At 32.5% G+C, this 13,601-nt stretch overlaps 1 non-coding gene across 1 annotated transcript; it reads right to left on the reverse strand.

The window, feature by feature from the left end:
* Positions 1-3,663: 3,663 nt before the first annotated feature.
* On the reverse strand, positions 3,664-3,745 carry TRNAS-GCU (transfer RNA serine (anticodon GCU)). Its single transcript has one exon. It is a non-coding gene; the product is annotated as a tRNA-Ser (tRNA).
* Between the last annotated feature and the right edge of the window lie 9,856 nt (positions 3,746-13,601).

A 13,601-nucleotide genomic window follows, 5' to 3' on the forward strand; every position in this document is an offset into this window, starting at 1 on the left:
ATCTTATGCACTTTGAGAACATCAATTATAGTAAATAACTAGCATGTTCATAAGTATTAAAACTTAATGAGTTTAGATACTAACCTTTTGTAGTTCAAACTCCTTTTTCCTCACGAACCGGTTTCGAACCACCACTAATGTCTTCTCCACTATCCTCCGGCCTTAGAACGGGATTGTGGAATCCGGTGAGTGACTAAACTTGGGAGGAATTTTGTATATGTGAAGAGAGTGTTTGTGAGAGGTTTTTCTCAAGGTTTTTCACCAAGAAGAAGAAGTCCTTCCATGTACCATGATCACTCTATTTAAAGAGTCATGTTTGCATGTTCATGCAATTTTGAGATCACCAAATGTTTGGGATTATGTGGCGAGCATGCATGTTTGAACTTAACCAAATTTTGACATTCAAAATTCCACTCAAATTTGTGGGGTTTATTTGGCAAGCATGCAAATTTGGTTAAACCAAATTTTGACACCTCAAAATTCCACTAACATGCATTTTTCCATTAAATGAAGTCAACATTTTGACTTTCTTCATTTTTTATTCAACAATTTATTTGAATGATCAATTTCAAATTAAAGTAATATTAAATGATTAATTAAACTATTTAATTAATATTTAATATCAATTCAAATGTCAATCCCAATCAATTCCAACACATAATTGATTAAGATATTTAAATCTTATTTAAATATCTCAGATTCTCTCTTTTTGTTTAATTCGTAAATAGAACAAAAATGTGGTTAAATATATCGTATATATGTAGCGCATATTCTCTAATTTGAATTCGAACACTTCGAACTTACTCGTCACACTGTTCTATGGTTTAGTCCGATATGAGCTAGCAGAGGGACATAATGGACCTATAGATCATGGGCTCCAACGATCCAAGATTAACCGGTTAAACTCATTAACCTAGTTAACCAACATTCGTTAACTACTAGGACACTCCACTTTAGCCTAGTAGTTGCACTCCCCTCACTATAGATATATTTTTGTCCATTTGATATAACCATGATTAGTAAGTCGATCCTTCATAGGTTGTTCGTAACTAGAGCTGTGTCAATTTACCGTTTTACCCCAAAAATTAATTCTTGTTCCTTATGTCTCACTAATCCTCTAATGAACAATTGGTTTGTGGTCCAACCAGTAAACCGAATCCCTCTCAGGCTAATTAGACGGTGGGGCCCCTTGTTCAAGATCTGGAGTCAGTGCTTAAGGGAACTACCTCTCTTCTATCCCTAAAAGTGGGTAGGAGTGAATTCCATCTTGCACCCCACGTCCCCAGCCATTCACCCAGTCTTACCCCTGAAATGGGAGGCCTATTGAGTCGGCGAACTAGAGCCACTCTCACCCATGTAAATCTAAGGATAATTCCGAATAAACAGGAGTTCATGGTTAGCTCAGGATTAAACCGAGTTACCTAGGTTATCGAATGAAAAGAAAATCAGTCTCAACAGTAAACGACATTATAAAGTGAGAGTGGTTTTCTTCATGGTCCGATCTTATGCAATACTCATTGCATAGGACGCCCCCACTCACATGTCTCCACATGTACAATTTAGTGATCACATTGTTTATATCATATACAAAAGTGAGCCGCATCCATAGTGTCCCCCAGAATAAGGTACTCAGCCTCATCCTTATACTATAGATCATTTTGACTATATACTTGAACTTGATCCACTCTTATGTCTCTACATATAGTTCAAGTAATCATACTATAGCCAAAGTGTTCTTAGTTTATTGGATTTAGATTAATGATCGTAAAGTTCACTTTATTCAATAACAATATTTACTGAATAAACAACAATAATAACTTTATTGAAAATATAATATGTTTTTGTTTACAAACTATGAGTTTTAGGACATAAAACCCAACAAACTCACGGTTCCATTAATTCATACTTAGCTTAAGTTCCCTAATGAAATCCAAATGATTTCTAAAATATTTCTTAAGAAAAGTCTAAGATGATTACTTACCTCGACGTTGACATTCGGGTCCTTTGTTCTTGAGCTTTTTGTATTCGGTTGCTCCAAATTATCTTTAATAGATCCATCTTGAAGTCTAATTTCTGGAACCATAAAGAAAATTGTGAGAACCGGTGATAAGGAAACCATAATTCTCAGCCCAGCGATCCAAGCTTTTGTTGAAGCAAGAACTCTTGAATCAAAGAGATTAACACCTCCTTGTACAAAATTTGGATCAACCAAGAGATAAAACTAGAATTAGATTACCTCCTTATACAACTTATTTAAACTATTTTATTTTTTCATTGATGTTGTGTTAACCTACACATGTCTAAGATTCAAATTAGAATTTTGAATCCCAAATTTGAAATCTGGATTTACCACTTGATGGCCCCAACATTCTATTGCAACATGGTCATAGTATTTGTTTCTCATTTCTAAGAGTGAAGATTATCCCCACAAACTGACGCAAATTCTTTGAGCATGCTTTATCTTCATTCACATGCTTTCTAAAAATATTTCTCTAAGGTCACACAAAATAAAAAAACATTTCCAAGGAAAGCATACTTAATTTTAGAATTTCTTTGTTGAACCTACCGAAGGAAAGTGCACCATTTTTGTAAAGATGGTAACTTTTAAGTTTCTTAGTCATTATATCTTTAGAAGTACTCTCATTCGGATCCGTCTCACTTCATTCATGTACCCTCCTTTACTCGGGTGTGACATGATCTTTTCCTCGAGTGTCACCCCCAATTGTTTTCATGCTGCCATAGGTACGTTTGTCTTCATCCCTTTGAGGATTTCATTTTCTCTCATCCTTTGGCTTTTAGGTTTACCCACCCTTGAGCAACAATGCCAAATCAACCTATGTCTTTTGTAGGAGAGGTCTTTGCAAAGCCCCAATATCTATTACGGAAATCTCTTGTACTTAGAGTAAGTAAGAAAGACAGACTCGAACTCTCGCGGGGAAACACCATGTACTTAGCAGGCGCACACCTTAACCACTCAGCCAAATCTAATTAATTCAGAATTATAATTATATTTTGCGTCGCCTGACAGATTTGAACTATCGCAGGAAATCCCCATGTACTTAGCATGCACAAGCCTTAGCCACTTGGCCAAAGCGTCACATGTCCTTTGTAGTAGAGGTCTAAGAACTTTCTCTAATAGATTTAAAAAAAAATAAAAGAAAAAAAAAAACAAATATCTAATTAATTCGACATTAAAATTTTAGTTCACGTCACCTAAGAGATTGGAACTCTGGGAAACCCCAAACCCCATGTACTTAGCAAGCACAGGCCTTAACCACTCGGCCAAAACAACACATGTCCCTTGTAGTAGAAGTCTAAGCCTAATTAACTCGGCATTAAAATTTTATTTCACGTCGCCTGAATCTACTCGGCCAAAACAACACATGTCCCTTGTAGTAGAAGTCTAAGCCTAATTAACTCGGCATGTTCACGTCACCTAAGAGATTGGAACTCTGGGAAACCCCAAACCCCATGTACTTAGCAAGCACAGGCCTTAACCACTCGGCCAAAACAACACATGTCCCTTGTAGTAGAAGTCTAAGCCTAATTAACTCGGCATTAAAATTTTATTTCACGTCGCCTGAATCTACTCGGCCAAAACAACACATGTCCCTTGTAGTAGAAGTCTAAGCCTAATTAACTCGGCATTAAAATTTTAATTCACGTCGCCTGAGAGATTCGAACTCTCGCGGGGAAACCCCATGTACTTAGCAGGCACACGCCTTAACCACTCGGCCAAAGCAACACATGTCTTTTGTAGTAGAGATCTAAGCTATACAAAAATTTGAAAGTTAAACTTTTTCTATTAGATTTTGAAAAAAAATAAAAGAAAAAAAAATACAAATATCTTATTAACTCGGCATTAAAATTTTATTTCACGTCGTTTGAGAGATTCAAACTCTCGCAGGGAAACCCCATGTACTTAGCAGGCACACGCCTTAACCACTCGGCAAAAGAGACACATGTTCTTTGTAGCAGAGGTCTAAGCTATACAAAAATTTGAAAGTCAAACTTTCTCTAATACATTTTCAAAAACAATAAAAGAACAAAAATTACTTACTATGACTCAAACACAAGTAATTGTCAAAATTAGTGCAACACTCAAACCCAAGTAATTGTCAAAATTAGTGCAACTTATTGTTAGATGGGATTAGTCAACTTGTTAAGCCATTCATCCTTATTAGTTTATTTGAGTAGAGTTTTTGTAGGAGCTATTTATAGGATTTATTTTTGTTTAAATAGGAGCCCTCCCCCTTATTAAAACACAAGCCACAGTAAACCGTTTATTATTTCAGTTGTTCCTGTATTATCTTCTTTGAGTAATAATAATTTCATATTTATTCCCACCTTTGAGCGTGAGATATTGTGACCGTTGGTATCAGAGCCAAGTTGATATGGTTTGATATTATTACTCAACGAGATGAATGGTGGAGGTGCTTCTATGGGTGTTTCTATGGAAAAGATTGTTGTCAATAACTATATTTATTGGAAGTTATGCATGGAAGCTTATCTACAAGCGCAAGATTTGTGAGATTTAATTGAAGGTGATGACACAGACATTTCAGCAGATACTCCACCAAATGCAAAAGCCTTATTTACCTTGCGAACTTTGATTAGCAAGGAGTATATTGATAATGTTCGTGATTTAAAGTCACCCAAGCAAGTGTGGGAAACCCTTCAAAAGTTGTTCACTAAGAAAAATATATCTCGATTGCAATTTCTAGAGAATGAACTAGCTGTGGTAACTCAAGGTAATTTTTCTATTGAAAAATCTATGTTCTAAAATTTCAGAATGAGATGCCGAGGAGCCAGTGAGTGATGTTCGATTACGGCGTTATCTTATTCGTGGATTACGAAAAGAATTTATGTCTTTTGTTTCCTCAATACAAGGTGGGCAAATCAGCCTACAGTAATTGAACTGGAGAATCTTCTTTCAAATGAGGGAGCCTTGGTTAAGCAAATGACCAGCGGCAACGAGTTTTCCCCAAAGTCAGAAGATGTGTTGTATGTCAAAGATCAAAGGAGAAAATTTTCATTTAAAGCCTTCATCAAGTAATGTGAATCAATTCAAAAGTGAGCAGTCGTCAAAGAAGCCATTTAAAGCTTGCTACAGGTGTGGAAAACCTAGCCATTTTAAACGAGATTGTCAGGTGAAAGTGGTGTGTCATCGTAGCGGAAAGTCAGGTCATATTAAGCCAAATTGCCGAGTCAAAATGCAGGAATCAAAAGCAAATGTTGTACACGTAAGAAAACATTCTTCAAATCCAATTTGGGAATATTGCTTAACCACTGAGGTTCTTGACCAGCCAACAAACGTTGTACATCAAGATGATGTTTCTACAAAAGATGCCAATTATGTCGCCCCTAGTGACCCTTCTGTTTATTTCACGACCTTGGATTTGGGATTCAACGAAAATGATGATTTCGAGCTAACCTTTGGCGATCTTGACCATCTTTTCCTTCCCTATGAGGTTGACGATTTCCTCATCTCCGAAGATTTGGATCAAACTACGATTTCCTCATCTCCGGGAATTGGAATAAGGTGTAATTTTAAGGATATTCAAGAAGTTTGGTAGTCATGGGAGTTTGATCCAACGAATTGGTAGTTTGATCCAAATCTTCGGAGATGAGGAAATCGTCAGCCTCATAGGGGAGGAAAAGACTGTCAAGATCGCCAAATGTTAGCTCGAAATCATCATTTTCATCGAATCCCAAGTCCAAGACAACTAAATTAATATTTAAAAACAAATTATAAAATGATTTCCATATTAACATTTTATTTTTATTAATTTTTTTTAATAAATTATTCGAATAACTCCAACCAACCTAATATGAATATTTTATGATTAACTTAAGCGGAATTCATTATTTGATTGAAATTTTTTACCATCTAAATAATTAAATTAGGAACCTATTCAACCAAAATATTTATTTGTTTAGTTTTTGATATTACTATATTGATTTGATTAAAATTTAATGAGTTGAATATGAGCTGAAGAGAATAACTCAAAATTATTATTATTATTTTTTTTTATATTTTTGTTAAAATTTTTCTTTTATATTTTTTTCTTTTTTAAGAAATTTTCAAAAATTATTTTTAAATCGAAGTGAAATATGACCTACAATTTTATTTTTCAAAAAATAAAAAAATAAAAAAAAGTATATAGATTGTTATTGAATAAAATTACAATAAAGTATTTATAAAAATCAAACTATTTAATATAAAGATTATTATCTGATATAAAATGTTGGAAATCTTACAATTATTAGGTTAATATTTTTTTAATAAACGAATATAGAGGGCATATATGGAAACATTTTGCACATTCAAAACAAAAAGATTAAAATTATAAAAGAAGATGAAAATTATAAAAATGTATAACTACATACATATATATGTGTGATGCGTATATATGTATATGTATGTGTGTATCTATGCATGTAGATATGTATCTATTATATATGTGTGTGTGTGTTGTGTGATACATACATATATAAGCATAGGGTGAGGCACGACCATATAGTGATCCATGCATGCCATGGTGAAGCACGACCATATAGTGATCCATGCATGTCATGGTGATGCACGACCTCCGTTTGAGTGGCACTGATGGCCTGTGGACGTTATGATCTTGATAATATCTGTGTGCATACATACTAAATAATAGATGACAATTCTAAAGTAGGACCACAACATCATGCCATACACTCGTTTCTCCCATCTCATAATATATCCATATGGTCTTTGGTCCACCCAAGAACTAGTTTACAAAACAAAGGTCTTGTTAAGCACAAAATCATTTTCGCTCATGATATATGGTCTAGGGATATTATGGTTGTATAATTGTGACCGAATGCATACATACTAAGGAATAGGTGATGACTAAAGTCGGATCATAATATCATGTCATAATCTGGGAGGGAGGGATCCTCACGTAGCCATCTCATAGTGTATTCATGTTGTCCCTAATCCATTCAAAGTTGGTTGATGAAACAAAAATCTTGATAAGAACCTCTACTTTATTTCCATACACGATACCATATACTCGAAACAGATTGAGTTCTAAGTAAGGTTTAATCGTAGTGGGACTACTCTGAATCTACCTCATTGGCATAAGAATGTGCCTCATCTATGATGGCCAGTGCTTATAGGGTACATGGATGTTATCCAATCTCACAACCTCAACTCTATAATGTCAATATGTTTTAATTGAGTCTAGTAGGAGCCCTATAACTAAATATTAATTTAAGCACTTCAAATTAAGTCTTATGAGTTGGCAAGGGGACGCCTAGCTCCATTAATAATATAAAAGTTGATTAATTAAACTCTTTAATTAATTAATTTTCATTCATTAACTATAAGATACCCTATTATAAATCTAGAGTTACAATGTACTATATGACAAATTGTGTCCATTAATATCATCATTACAAACTAATTAATTTTTTCTGAGGGGTTTAGAATTACAACTAGGTCAAAAGCCTCTCTTGAAACATTGAGAAGGTGGGATCCCATTTTTTTTCAAGTTCCAAAATCAGCACCTAAGGGAATTTTTCATCAACTTACTTCATATGCAATCCATTTTGTGAAATTATGTTTAGAGCTCCCTATTTGGCCAGGACCTCAAAATTGTAGGCACATTGTATTGGATACAAAACGCCATTATCACCCATGCAAAATCAAAAGACAACCCTTCACAGGCATAAATTCATAACTCAATGAGGATTAAGATCGAGTCAAGTTGGATCATCATGCGAAATATTAGTTTTTTTAATTAATTGATTTAAAAAGAGAAATTAAATAGATGTGGTGAGTCTTATACAAACTCATGTATATGATAATCAACTCGCATGTCCCACGTGAATAATTTGGATAAATCATTTTTAATAATTACAATGGGGGTATCAATAGTATTATGAGGATAAGACACTCAACATTATCCATTTACTATAAACTGTTTACATTATTACTCGAACGTGATACTCCAGTAAGTGAAGTACATATTGTTCAAGATTATACTCTTTCATACAATAGATAATATTAAATTATAAATCAAATAACAAAAATTATTATTAAAAATTAAATTTTTCGTCTCCATTAATATATAATCATCACAAGCTAGTCAATTATTTGTGAGTTGTTCATAATTATAATTGGGTTAAAGTTTATTTTACACATACAATTACATTTTTTTTTGCATGAAGTACCATCCATTCTCTTATAAATAATTTATTTATGATCTAATTAGAAACTACGCCCCTCTCGAAACATTGAGAAGGTGGGATCCCATTTTTCAAGTTCTGAAATCAACACTCAAGGGTTATTCAACGACTTACCTTATATTGAAAAAAGTGAACTCCATTTTGTAAAATTATGCTTTCGACTCAATATTTGGCCAGGTCCCCAAAATGGTAAGGCATATTAAATTGGCTACAAGAGTAATTATCACCCATGTGAATCAAAAGACATCCTTTAGAGTCGAAATTCATAACTTAATGAGGATTAAGATTGAGTCTCATGTGAAATATTAATTTGCTTAATTAATTGATTTAGTGTACGGTGTTTTTACTTTTAATGTTTATTTTTTTTATTTTATATTTCATTATGTTATTTTAAAGAAGTTTTTGAGCAGGTAAGTCCATGAAAATGTTTTATGATGAAGTTTTAAATGTTTATTTCCGCACAAGAGAGTTTGTTATGATGAAGGTAACGACTTTAGGTTACTAGAAATATAGGGTCGTTACACTCACTCATATACCATAGGAAAACTTTTTAGTAGGGCACCTAACTTTCCCATGAGAGCTCACATTTTGCAAGGTGATGAATTCAAAAGAAATGTGGAGGCCTGTTTATTTCTTAAAAATGATTGATGCCTTACTCAACACACTATTTATCGAAACTACACTACAACACAAAAATATTAGCACTTTGGCACATCTCTAGAGCTTGTTCATTTCTCGAATGGAGTTGGTAGTGTGTAGGTCTCGAAATAATCATTTGAAACGTATTCATAAAACATTGTCATGGATTTAATGTTTAATAAAAAATCTTTAAAACAAGACAACTTAAAATTAAAATAGACATGAGTAAAAATAAAACATAAATACCCTATACTAACCTGTAGTCTACAAAATTAAATACAACTATTCTATACATGTGGCATGGTTTATAAAATTGTGATGTCGCCGTCAACTGTACAATGATGCTTTGCAAATGTAGAAAATAAAAGTAGCATGTGGCTTGAATATTTTAACAAATACTCCGTACATGCAAATCATGAATGAGACCTATTATTTAAAAGTTGTATTCTCTTAGGTGACTATCCTAAGCGGGTCATTGGATCTCGATCATGTATGGTTGTGTTATGTCGAGCTCCCCTTTGTGAAACTTATCCCACCAATAAGACCCTGCCCGTCGACCGTGCCGTTGTTACCTGTACCATGTCACGAATCCACTTTTATTACTCTATAATTTTGCTAACCATTTTTTTAAGAAAAGAAATGTTAAAAGGTAAAGAAAAATAATAATCACCTGTGAAAACCACATCAGTAAGGTTAGTTCCAAAGATGAGACATTCTGCACCCATAGATTATGAGAAACAAATCTAACTAATTTAGCTTCAATTTAAGGATTAAAATTCAAATCATCACTCCCAAAGTTGTTAACTTTATAAAAATAATATACTCATAGGTCAACGTGTGATGCAAGAATTTTAGCTTCTTTATCAATAAAAATTATGAAATGGCGGGTCAGATTAAAACTTCCTATAAGCCATTTTCCTGGCAGCATGATCAATTGAGCACCGCCATCCCCCGCCAGTGTGCTAAGATGTTCAATCGCTTGCCGGAACGCGTGAGTATTTGAAGTTACTCCATCGCTGATGCCGCCAAACTCCGTCAACAACACCAAGTGTTTTCGCCAATTGATCGTTTGAAATTTTAATGAGTTTGAATTCATAAGCGGATTCAGAGCATTCACGGTAGCTAAGCTCACCAATGCCAATACAATCATCGTCGATATTCTCGCTGCAGTAACCTGTCAAAAAAAAAAAAAAAAAAAGATAATTCAATTTCTTTTTGTTTCTCATAAAAATATGGTGAAAAATGCAATTGAGTTTATGGTTCCTCTTTTGTTACATTTTCAAAACATTCTCTAGAAAAGTAAGAATCTAAGAAATATAAACCTAATCAATTGGGATTTTGAACAAAAACCCATAATTATTTTTAATAATTGAAAAGAAAAACCAATGAAAAGTAAAGATAGAAAACAAAGAACCAACAGTAAATTCAAAGAGAAAGAAGAAGAAAAATTACAATGGTTTTTGTGGGTTTTGGAGGAAGATTTATGATGAATTTTCTTTATGAATTTATGGTTTTTAGATCAAGACTACAAACTATTTTATAGGATAATTTAGGACTTAAAAATAGGAAAAGAATTTATTTTATTCTTTTATTATTATTATTATTATTATTATTATTTAGAGGAAATTTGGGTGGTAAATGGAATAGTGAATAATAGTCCAATTAAGGACAATACAACGTGTAAAGAAAGACAATACAACGCCTAAAAAAATATAAATAGTGAAATGTTTTTAAATTTGGCATCTTGTTTTGGTTATTTATTTATTTTTTTAAATTTGTTTCATTACCATGTTAAAATAGTTACTCGGTCATCAAACCAAGTCAATTAAATTTATATTTAAAAATAAATTATTAAACGTTTTCTATATTAACATTTTATTTTTTAAAAAAATAAATTTTTTAATAAATTACTCTAACCACTTGAATCAATTTAACTTAAATATTTTAGTATTAGATTAGACTAAATTCCTTATTCGACAAGACTTCATTCGATTGAAAAAGTTTACAATCTTATTTCTTTACTGATTTGATTTACATTTAATTAGATGAATTATTTTTCATTTATTGTAAAAATGTATAAGTAGGCGTTGTATATATCTACACGTATACATACATACATATATATTATTGTTCAAGACGACACGTATACATACATATAAACATATATACTATAGATTCTTTAGTTTATCAAGATCGTTCAATAAGTCAACCACATATTGTTCAAGACTACACGTTCTTAAATTTTTCATACAATGAATAATACCAAATTGTAAATAAAATAATCAAAATTATTATTAAAAACATGCTCAGTTCTATCATAACATGTATATTTAAATTCTAAGCAAACCATGACAATACCCACAAGTAATGTTTAAAGACAACTCAACACGGCTACTTGTTTAAGCATACTTAGAACCTCATCTAGCATGATTTCATAGCTCCAATTTGCATCAAAACTCTCGAGGAGTTCTAGCCATTGACTACATGGCAACTTTTTAGCATGACACCTAATTTTTGTTTGAGACTTGCTCACACTTTGCAAGGCCATGTATCCAAAAGAAATGTCGAGAACTTGTTCATTGCTTAAGAATCATTGGTGCCTTACTCAACACACTACTTATTGAAACTACACTACAACACCAAAATATTGCCATCTGGCACATCTGTAGAGCATGTTAATTTCTCATTTGGCAGTGTGTAGGTCTCCACCCGCAAAAGAAAAAAAAAATTAATTACTATTATTACATTATTGCTTAAAAATAGGAATTAAAAATAGGAAATGAATTTATTATTGCTATTACATTATTGCATAAAAGGTGGAACCATGGGATTTACTTAGAATATTAGTCTCATGATCTGTTTAGAATAATATAACAGGTAAGAAAACATAAAAGAGTGAAAGCGTTTTAAATTTGTCATCGTATTTTTGTTTGTTTTTTAAAAATTGTTTTATGAGTATTAGGTGTTAAAATAGTTATTCAAATAACTGGATCAAACAAAGTCAACTAAATTCGTATTTAAAAACAAATTATAAAATCATTTCCATATTAACATTTTATTTATATTAATTTTTTTTAATAAATTATTCCAATAACTCGAATCAACCTAACATGGATATTTTATGATTAGCTTAAGTCGAATTCATTATTTGATTGAAAAATTTTACCATCCAAATAATTAAATTAGGAACATATTCAACCAAAAATATTTTATTTGTTTATTTGTGATATTTCTATATTGATTTGATTAAAATTTAATGAGTTGAATAGGGGCGGAAGAGAATAACTCAAAATTAATTCCCATTTATTCTTTTGATATTTTTGTTAAAATTTTTCTTTTATATTTTTTTCTTTTTTAAGAAATTTTCTTAAATTATGTTTAAACGGAATTGAATATGACCTATAATTTTATTTTTCAAAAAAGAAAAAATAAAAAAAAAAGTATATCATTTGTTATCAAATAAAATTATAATAAAGTATTTATAATAATCAGACTATTAGTTATTATCTAATAGAAAAATCTTCCAAATTTTAGAATTATTTGGAAAATATTTTTTTAATAAACGGAATATAGAGAATATATGGTAACATTTTGCACATTTAAAATAAAAAATATTAAAATTATAAAAAAAAATGAAAATTATAAAAATGTATAAGTACATACATGTTATATATGTGTGATGTGTATATATGTATATGTATGTATGTATTTATGCATGTAGATATGTATCTATTATAAATGCGCGCGTGTGCTGTGTGATACATACATATATATGCACAGGGTGAGGCCCGACTATATAGTGATCAATGCATGCCATGGTGATGCACGACCATATAGTGATCCATGCATGTCATGGTGATGCACGACCTCTGTTTGAGTGGCACTAATGGCTTGTGGACATTATGATTTTGATAATATTTGTGTGCATACATACTAACTAATAGATGACAATTCTTGTAACGACCCAAAATTTTCTACTTAATTTAAGGTCGCTACTGTATATATACCATAAACATTAAATGCGGAAGACTTCATTTAAATTCCATAAAACATAACCTTTATTTTAAAACACAGGCATGGACTTACATGTTTCGAAAACATCTTTAAAACGACACAACAAAAGACTAAATAAAATGAATGAGAGTTTAAGTTTTAAAAAACATCATATTCTAGCCTAAGACTAAGAAAATAAATACCACTACCCTATGCATGCGCCATGGTCTCGAGTTGCGATGTCGTCGTCAGTCGTATAGGAGTGCCTCGCCTTAACCTGAAAAAGTAAAGTAGCACGAGGCTTGAGTATTTCTAGAATACTCAGTAAGTGACCCCCTATCGGGGTTATGCAACAATCACATGCAATGAAATGATGAGACCTATCTTTCGTTCGTTTCGTTTCGTTTCGTTTTCCCTACGGTGTAATCCTAACAGGTAATCGTGGACGTGTACCATATACTCTACACGTAATCCATACGTGCGAGTATGGGCTCACCAGCTAGTTCGCACACCGCTGGGCCACTGTCCCTAGCCGGTGGGCATACTTAGGGAGCCCCTTATACCGGGATCCGTTAAAACTAGAACCGTCACGGCAGCGCTATGCAAAGCATAACGATCGTTGTCCTGCCATTGGATGTACGCGTCCGTACCCTCGTGATGGGATAGAGGTATCCCCCCAAATGCATGAACACACAATATGCATGAGGTCCCACTAATCCTACAGTTATCATTAATGAACATAACCC

This window comes from Cucurbita pepo, chromosome 13 (genome assembly GCF_057944985.1).
Source record: "Cucurbita pepo subsp. pepo isolate OVF chromosome 13, ASM5794498v1, whole genome shotgun sequence".
Classification (NCBI taxonomy): Eukaryota; Viridiplantae; Streptophyta; class Magnoliopsida; order Cucurbitales; family Cucurbitaceae; genus Cucurbita; species Cucurbita pepo.